Below are 9,205 nucleotides of genomic sequence, written 5' to 3'. Positions count from 1 at the left end.
GAACAGTGTTAGCCTATATTACTCAAACACCCTTGTTCCCCCTTCATTGACACCCCTAAACTGATCTGGATCTTACTACAGTGACTTTAAAAGGAAAACAAAAGAAACAAAAAAACCAAACACCAAAATACTTGCCTCTTTGCCTTTCACACTAGCTTCCCTCCACCCAAGAGACTGTGTTAACTTTCTTTTTTGGGAAGAGGTCCAGTTTAAATTAAAATTATGGTGTGGTCAGTGATGTCTGTGCAGCTAGATTTGCTTCAGGTATCAGATGCCTTTTTAATACTAAGAATTGCAACTGTTCAGAATTGTCAGTTTTCTTTGCTTTTGTGGCTAAACTTAAATGAAAATTTAATCCCCTAGTCATGTAAAGAGCAGGGATTTGATGGAGTTACTGTCTCATCTCTCTTAGTTCAAAATTACTAGTGATCTTCTAGAAGACACTTAAATCGTCTAAAAATTTCAGCTATGGTTGCTACTCATCTTTTTAAAATGATCTTTCCTGTTCACAGGTTTAGAAAGTTGCCACCTGAACTTTGTAGAAGGGTAGGAGAACATGACTGAAAATAGCTCCCTGCAATTTAAGAATGTATTCAGTGCCTGTAGGTAGGTTAAGGGCTGGTGTTTCCACTAGGTAAAAATGGGACACACATAGTGGAAAGGAAGTTCATTGTGAGCCTTAATTTTAATTACAGGAGCCAAAATATTTTATTTAGTGCCAACCCTTATCTTTTTAAGCCTAGGAGGAGTTGGTGTAAACACCAAATTTATAAATGGGGAAAACCTGTAGTGGTGTGAGGAATGTAATCTCTCATCTGAGAGAAACAAAGCACCTCCATTAAAAAAATAAATAAGCTTCTTCCTCTGATAATGAGAAGAATACATAGCAACAATGAGCTATATAAGACAACAGTTTAAGAAATCTAAAGCTTTATATGAACAGAAATGTTTAGGGGATTTTTTTTTTTCTTGAGTGAGGAAAAAGGCAATTGTTTTTGAATATGGTTGAGTTGCACAAGTATGGAGTGTGTGTGTGTCTTAATGTCTCAGTATTGCCTTTGTAAGTCTCTTTATTAGTCCATGCAGTTTGGTGGCCTGGTAAATGCAAGTCTTATTTTAACAGCTTTTTTTTTTTTTTAAATACAAAAACATAAAGCTTTAATGCTTGCTATTTAATAAGTAACTGTGTTTTCTTCTGTCTCTAATTTAGTGGCCATAATTTGCAGTTAATTGAACCATTCCAACCTAATGCTTACCCATACTTCCTAGTTTTGTTTTATTTATTTATTTGAACTTCTTGTTTTAATGACTGAGGACTTTCACTTCTGTCTCATTCATCTGTTTGGAAACTTCTGACCTTACAGCCAAAACTTAACTCATTCTACTCAGTATTCATCGTGATGCTGAAGTGTAAGATACCTGCAAATGTAAACACTACCACTTTTATTAATAAAAGCAAATACAGTGTTTTAGGGCACATTTGCATCACTATAGTTGAGGTTGTGTCAGTATTTCCATTATAAACCCATAGAGGGTCTATATCTTGGCACTAAATTGCCCTAAGCTAAATCTTTGCCATACAAGGCTTCTGCTCAAGCATGATTTGGTGGGTTGGTTTTTAAACCGTTTCCAACACAAACTCTTGTTTCTGTTTTAAGTTATACAACTGTTTTGTTGGATGGGGGTTGGTTTAAAAAAATAACAAAAACAACAAACAAACCTGGTTCAAGATTGTTTTTGGCACTTCTGTAACTCAGAAATGGTTTTGATTTTAAAACATAACCTTTGGCAAGCCAGTAACCTACAATATGGTCTGATCACTTTGGGTATTTTGTAAAAATAATAATAAATTGTAGAGATGTTGTGGTTTCAAAATCAGCTACTGTGCATTTGCAGTAACTTATTTCAACCCAAGAACTTTTAGTAATTTGTACGTCAGTACACACATTCAGCAGCCAGCATGATGCAGCAGAATAGTGATAACTCCTGAAAGGTGGTTGTTTTTTTTTTAATAACGTGGAAAGGTAAATCCACTAGAGACTAAAAAAAGATTCAGCTGCTTCTGAAAGCATCAAGAACTGCTGCCTTAGAGGCTGAAACTGGAGCTCCGTAAGTTGTTAGGAGCGAACTTTGATGCAAAAGCATACAAAGGCATGCTGGATCAGTTGTCATAGGGAAGAGCCCTGAGGGCTTATCTTCATCTATCTAAAAAGTATTTTGAATCATGGCATCAAGGATAGGATTTAACTTAAGAGTATGTCATTAACTCCAGAGGAACTGAAGCTAATTCTGTTCCAGTGTGTTGCACATAATTGATACCTGCAGGATAATTTTCTTTTACTAGTAAATCTATGCACAGAAATATTAATGTTCATCACTTTAGAATCTGAGCACCTTGTAACTAGTTGTGGTGCAATATTCCTGTAAATTATGTAGGATGTTTTGTATTATATCCTATTTTCCAATGTCAAAATTTACATACCAGGAAAAACAAAAGATACAAACATGATCACATGGTAAATTCACCACAGATACGGAGATAGACCCCATGTCAGCTGAGTACCAGTCCAGTGCCTTAGTGATAATACTGTTGGTGATTGGTGCTATACAAATGTCTAAGACTGATAAAGTTGTTGTAAGTTATAAAATTATGTAAAATATTCTGGAAGAGTAAGTTCTCTTCTTTCCCCAACTGTATCTAATATTCTATGTGTATTTCTAACAATGCTGGCACTTGTAAGATCTCTTCCGTAGATGATCAAATTTCTACTAAATATAAGAAGCAGGATCACGCCATAGATTACTATCAGTGGAAATCTCACACAGGAACAGGTCCTCATCCCTAAAATACATGTTAAATTGTAACAGTAAAAATATTTACAACCAAACATCTGTTTGTAGTCCAAACCCAAAACTGTACCCTTCTTCCTCAGCTTGAAAATTCATCCATTGGGAAAATTCTTTCTGTTCTATGACAAACTTTGAAGTGTCTTTGTGAATAAAATAAGCTACAAAGGGGATTTCTGAACCTCTGCTGATGAAAGCCGTTACACTGAAAAATCTGGTGACTGACAAGATAGAAATTCCTAGAGTGATCCTATTTTAACCCTGGTCATAACCAGTTAGCTTAAATACTGTGAGTGGATGTGTTTCAGTTACTAGGTAGGTAAACTGCTTTAGAGTATTTTACTGTATTGCAGAGATTGCTAAAATTTCAGCCATGAGTACTGGCTTCATAATTAAATTGTTTTCAACCCTGATTCTCATCTTATTAAAAGTTGAAACTGCTTTTTACCCTGTCTTTTAATGTACTGAGCTGAGCAAAATGGGTCCAGTTTAAAGCATAAGTCTACTTGGAAAAGCAACTTGGGAGGAGGAGAGAAGGCAAACTGATCTCTCGCTGCATTAAATATAAAAAATAATAAGGTGGGTTGGTTTTTTTTCTAACTTCTGGGTCCTATAAACTTAGCCTGGTTCTGTGAAAAAAGAAGTAGGGAATGCTTCTCTAGATTAACAACAGCAAGTGTTCACTGATACCTCTGCAACAAGGGGTAACTGACCAAATATGTAATACATCATTTTAAGAAAAACAAACCACCAAACCAGAATTTGCAGATTTTCCTGTTTTTTTTTCACTTAGGAAGTCCACCTCAAAAATCTTTAATGACAAGACAAAACAAGGCCTTTAAATGTTGTCCCAAATACAGAAAGAATGATAACATTTTTGAGGGAAAAGATGCTGATGTTAGGGTTTTTTCTGTAACATAACATGCTTTCTAAGGATGGGGTATCAGTAGACAAATGTAAGCAAATTCAAAATTAAAATGTGAATGTATCTCCTCTTTAATTTAGCCAGTTGTTTTATTAAATGAGTTTCCTAATACCTTTTTTAAAAATTTTAATCTACTACTACTAAAGTTTGGAGAAAAAAAACTTAGGACAGAGGTAGCAATGTTGGGAGTTCTCTCAGTTCTGTTATGCAAACTAATGTTTTTAGGCTGTGGATTTGAAGTGAATTATTAATAGTGAAGTATAGTGTTTCTGTTTGTAGTTTTCTGGTATTTGATATGAGTGGAATTGTGTCATTCTTGCAACTAAAATGCTAGAGTGTCAGCAGAGATCAGAGAAAGGAGCTGCTGTATAAGGGTTATGAATTACTACATCGGGCTTGTGACTGTAAGGCTACTTGGAAAGGGGGCCCATTCTAGTTCTTTTTTACTACGTTATCAGTTTTCTGTTCACATGATCAGAAGAGCTTCCATAAAAAAAAACAAATGAAGGGGTTGGGTGATAGAACCAAATACATGTCTGTGTAAGACCTCAAAGTACTAATGAAAGGTATTTTAAACTTGTGTTAAGCTAGAGCCATAGTAGACAGCATGTCTTTCCTGAAGTGTGTGTGTGTGATGATTCAGATGTATCTCAGTATCTTTAATCTCCATTCTCTTTTTGCTTGAAGGCAGAACATCCAAAATGAAGTAGTAGATTTCATGAAAGTTTTGGTGCTAACCTTGAGTTCTGTTTCCCACAGGGCAAAACTCTGCTGGGCTACAAAGGTTCATCTGTGTAAGACAGTCTGGAAGCCCAGTGCTGCCACAAGCAACGGCTCTTGTTAACCTATTTGTGATTTAAAACTGGGGAGCTTACAACCAAGTGTTCTGTCCAACATCATGACCCAAAAACTGCTGCCTTTGGACTCAGCTACTTTTTTCCTGTCCTCACCCCACCTACTCTTACAACGTATATGGTTGATAAGAGAGAATAGAGCAGCTATGAAACTAAGGTATGAGAGACAACCTCACTGAAAGTTCAGAGGAACTAGGGAAAGCTAGATAAACAAGACTCCTAAATCCATCCCCTTGGACAGTGAAAAATATATTTATGGGGGAAGTTCTTCATTCCCCAGGTAAGTGACCCAGTTTGGGATCCTTATACAAATTTTCAAGGTCAGAGATGTGTTTATCTAAAAGGCCAGGGTATCTCCAATTAAGGAACTGCAAAAAATGCACTTACTACATACACTACAGAACTGGGAGATACTTCAGTGAAGTGTAAGATTAATTATCAGTATGCAAATCAACTGGAACTTGCTTTGAAGCAAGAAAATGTTTCCACTACAGGCTCATCTTGAAAAGTGCTTGGGGCATTGTGAGACTGTGCTTTTAAGCAATCCACAGAATACAAATACAGTTCCAACTTCTAAGTTGATGTTCGAAGGAGACTAGAATGACATTATGTTGGCAACATAAAAACCACCTTGTTTTGTCTCAGAATACTTTTCAGTTACCTAGCAAAGTGTCATGATGTTAGATGTCTGGAATAACACTGTTACCAGTAATTGTGAATCTCAAGGTACAAACAAAAATGCTTAATCTTGAGGTTCTGCTTGAGAAGGAAGAACTCTCTAGCCAAAACTCATTAGCCTAACTTGATGCTGCTGTAATTTCCTACTTGATTTGAAAGTAATTACCTTTTCTCTAGTTGAATGTATTGGCTGATTTGTAAAGGGCTAACGATTACAAAATAGAAATTTATGCTGAAAGAATTTGTAGAGGGCAAGGAGCAGAGGTAATTAGCATACAGAGAATGCTAAGGGTGGATATTTTTAAAACCCATATGAATAAAAGGCAAAGAGTTTTGTTGGAAGTCGGCTCTTCTGTTTGGGATTTTTCTTTTGGAAGGAACCAAATGAAGTTGGATGATTTCATCAGCTGTATTATATCCATCCCTTTAAGTAGGAAATCTTGAAGCATAGTTGTGAAGTAATCTGCTCAAAAATAATGCAACGAATGTTGATAGTTGGCTGGAATTGAAACTTGAGCATTTGATACTTGGTTTATTGTTTAATTCCTTAGAAGAGCCTTTCCCAACCTTTATGAAACCCACCTTCACTTCTGTTTTAAAAAAAGGTAAAAAAAAAGAAAAAATAAGGTAGTTTTCCACTTTTCTCTAGATCTGGCTCTTCTTCACAAACATCTACTTTCCAGAATGCCTTTACTGCTTCTTTAAAGGCTCTTCAAAGCAGACTCCAAGGCTGGCCTTCATAGAATATTTACTGGGCTCAAAATTTTATCTTTAATATGCTCACTGCCTCATCAAAATCTCATTAGACGGGAATTGTGACTCAAGAATATTTTACACACAAAATGCAGTCAAATAGTCATTTAGGGGAAAACATGTTCCATTCATTTGCTGGATAATAAAATCTTTCAGGGACATCCAGGTAAATCTAAGTTCTTTTATTCATTAATACTTCACTTTTGTAAACACAAATCCATATGGGAAAACACAAGTTAAACCCAAGAAGACAACCAACATTATTTCCATTCAAAGTTGTAAAAAGTTCAGTTTGCAAAATCAACTGGTACATTTAGTGTTCCATCACAGTTTAAATGATACCTTGAAACTGTTGGTTTTGATCTGACTTTGCCTCTTGTTTATTGACATGAAGTGGGGAAGGCTTGGATATTGCAATTCTTCTGCAAAAGGGCTATTCAGCAAATGTCTGGCTCTGTTATAGGTTGCATTTTTCTGTTAGTGCAATCAAAATAAAAAGATAAATATGTAAAGACAAGAGAACTTCTAGTTTAAAGATTCAGATACTGAAATTATTAGTATCTTTCATGTCTAATCACACTGTCTTTGTGGACTGTTCCCTTTTCAACTAAGCAGTAAGTTTCATAGCGTAATTACCACTGAAGTCCCACATGTCCAGCTGCTGTCATTAGACCTGCTCTGAAATGCTTTACTGAAGCTAAGTTGTACTATTTCAGGCCATAAGCTCTGGGCACAATGAAATTCTCCAGCCTGCAGATCCAAATATCCTACCTAGGAGATGCACAGCAAATTTCAGTCATGGGAAGGAAGCCTCTCCTATCTGTATAAAAACATCTGTCATACGAAATCTATTTATTTGAGCCTTCTGTAAAAAACTAGGATCTCCTCCTAAGCCTTAAAAAGTCTTTGTTTTTCAATCCACATTTTCATTAGTATGTTATGTTCTGGACTCAGTTCTTCTCCAATTTTAAATTTTCTAAACTTCCTGATAGGGTAATATCATAGTTACTCTGAAATCACCTACATCTTGTAACACTGTACATCATTACAAGAAAAAAAAAAAAAAAAAGCTGATGAAGCACAGGAGGTGTATAGATATTTCTTATTTCTCAGGAGATACTTTTTCTTTCTTGGTTTGAGATAGACTAAATTCAGATCTGGTATTTTCTTGGGAGTTTTGACTGGTTAATCAGACTGTCTTTTCTGAGTATTGCTATTTTCTCACATCTGTGAGATGGAAATTGCCCGCTAACTAAATGGAGATAAGCCAGAAACTTTTTCTCAAGGATATTTCCATTGGCCTCCAGCCTCAGCTTGTAACTTCACTCCCAGTTCTTTCCTCATAAAAAATGGCCAGAGCTTCCCTAAGTGTTGAAATGTTACCTTACTGTCTTCCTGACTGCAGGCAATCAAGCAATTGTCTAGCATGGGTAAAGAATGTGTCCGTTGTGCCTCTACTTCAAACCATGCCTTTTATTCTGAAAAAGTCTATTTTCCTTTCTGTTGACAGAGCAAAAAGAACATTATCCTGGGCTCATAAAAATGTTTAAGACATGTTTCAGAAAGGGTTGCTTCACCACTGTAGGGCAGCAGCTGACAGCACAACTCATGCTGTGCTGCAGTTCAGGTGGTGGTGTATATTTTAAGCTCAGTGAGCCCTTCTAACACTGACCACACTTGAACAAGGACTGTGTCTCTTGTAGATCCTATGACAATTTACTTCTGAACAGGGTTTTTTGGCATTTCCTACCAAGTGATTTCATGGACTGCATGTAATTTCTTACTGTTTTTCAGTTAGAAAATAAATGAAAATAAAGGACCTTTTAAATAATTAATCAGCAATGCTCTTGGCTGCCCTCCAGATCCCCAGAACACACACTCACCCTCCCCTTTCTCACAGTTAAACTCTTACACAACTGAAGAACAGGCGTCAATCTGAGGAGAGACAAAGGGACTCTGTTTCTCTCACGTGGACTCCATTTCAATAATGTCTATCTCTTTGCCTAAGGTCAGATTGTATGATCAGTTTTCATTTTAGACTTAACTCCTCTTCATTTGTCTCTAACTTCCTAGTCCCTCCCTTCACTGAGGGCCCTCTTGGCCTCTTGCCTTCAGTCAGTGCCCCAGGTCCGCAGGTCTCCTTTGGGACCCTCTCGGCACCCTCTAGAAGGGCTACCCTAAGGTCCTGCAGTTAGCACAACCACTGTTCTGGGCAATCTGTGCAGGGGTAACAGATCCTGTGTAACAGGCTATCTATCCTGCATGGTTAGGGACAGCCCAAGAGCCTTGGAAACAGGGGGCTTGGCTCACGCAAGGACAGACCTGTCTGCTGCCCAGAAATGAAACTGCTAACTGTAATGCCGATAGTGTTATTTATAGGGACTACAGTTGGGTTATTTTTTTCAAAGACTTAAGCATTTTGTCTTAGGCTAAAAAGACACCACCACCCCCCCAAATTTGTTTGCAATGAGAAAAGGCAGAAATGTCATTTAATATTATTCTCCAGCAAGTTCTGGGTACGGAGTTACACACCAATGCTAGTCCTAAAACTTTACCACTAAAATCTGGTCCTAAAAAAATCTTCCACCAAAGTTATCTTTCCTGTTCTTTAACTTTTTTCCTACTTGTTAGTTTTTCAGTTCTACCATAGCATTTGATCATCGCCGTCAGCTTGTCGCTATCATTCAATATCCTCTTCGAGATCCAGAAAGCGAGAGGAAACTGCCGTTACTCAACTGCAGCCAGAAGAGCAACACATCCCATTTTTTCCTCTTCCCTTGCAATCCCCGACTAATTGCTGCTGCGCTGAGAGGCTTTGGGAAGTTTGCTTTTAAGTTTCCGTTGGCTTCTTTTCCCCTCTGACTTTATTTTTTCCCCTTTGCGTGCTGTCTTCTGCCTGGCTCTCCGGCAGGGACTAACCGGGGCCGAACTGCTTGAACCGGGACCGAGCGAACCTGCGCCTCCCCGGGAGCCACCGCCACGCCGCCAGCTTTTAGGTTTCCGCTTTTCGTGTTTACCTGCTGGCGTTCAGGGATGGTTATTATTTCAGCTGGGTGCCTACTGAGGTCCATTAGCTTTTACACACCAGTTAAGGTTGTCAATTGCTGGGACTGAAAATACATGAAGAAATACTTAGGTTTACTTAAAA

This window comes from Athene cunicularia (genome assembly GCF_003259725.1).
Source record: "Athene cunicularia isolate RWA chromosome 20 unlocalized genomic scaffold, athCun1 chr20_part1, whole genome shotgun sequence".
NCBI lineage: Eukaryota > Metazoa > Chordata > Aves > Strigiformes > Strigidae > Athene > Athene cunicularia.
The sequence above is the reverse complement of the archived record's forward strand: the minus strand, read 5'-3'. Positions refer to the sequence as shown.